The 684-nt window shown below is 53.1% G+C and overlaps 1 long non-coding RNA gene across 1 annotated transcript in view; it reads right to left on the reverse strand.

The window, feature by feature from the left end:
• Positions 1-678, reverse strand: part of LOC108445188 — a 2,872-nt gene extending 2,194 nt beyond the window's left edge. Inside the window, exon 1 of the long non-coding RNA XR_001859954.1 lies at positions 253-678. This is a non-coding gene — a long non-coding RNA (uncharacterized LOC108445188). The remainder of the gene's footprint in view (positions 1-252) is intronic.
• Positions 679-684: the final 6 nt, after the last annotated feature.

Raw genomic sequence — 684 nt, forward strand, 5'->3', positions numbered from 1 at the left:
ATCCCAGCAGGGCAGGTTGGGAGATGCGGCAGTGCCCGAGGGAGGGTGGGGGAATGGGGGGATCACTTCCAGCTGTCCCAGGGAAGGCTCTGTAAATCCCAGTTAATCCCAGTCGCTCCCAGTGTATCCTCAGCCACCCCCAGTATGGTTACACACACTCCCAGTATATCCCAGTTGCCCTCAGCATGTCCGTAGTCATTCCCAGACACTCCCAGTGGTCCCAGGAAGGTGTTTGTCATCCCAGTATCATACCAGTCATGCCCAGTATATCCCAGTTGCCTCCAGCATGCATCCAGTCCTTCCCAGTTACTCCAGTTTGCTTGCAGAATGATCCCAGTTGCTCTCAGTTGCTCCCAGTAGCCAAAGTGTGATCCCAATTGCTCCCTTTCAACACCAATATGAACCCAATAACCTCCAGTATGATCCTAGTCACATGCCAGCACTCCCAGTATGGTCACAGTATAATCGCAGTTATTTCCAGTCACTCCCAGTATGGGCCCAGTTGCCTCCACCATGGTTCCAGTTGCTTCCTAGATCAACCCAGTCAGTCCCAGTATGATGCCATTTGCTCCCAGCATGCTCCCTGTTGCTGTCACCCCCAGTATGGGGGATGATATGCATGCTGCGTTTCCCAGTCACTCTCAGATACTCCCAGTATTAGTCCAGTCACACCCAATAGGACCC

This window comes from Corvus brachyrhynchos, unplaced genomic scaffold, assembly GCF_000691975.1.
Source record: "Corvus brachyrhynchos isolate BGI_N302 unplaced genomic scaffold, ASM69197v1 scaffold183, whole genome shotgun sequence".
NCBI classification, from domain to species: Eukaryota; Metazoa; Chordata; class Aves; order Passeriformes; family Corvidae; genus Corvus; species Corvus brachyrhynchos.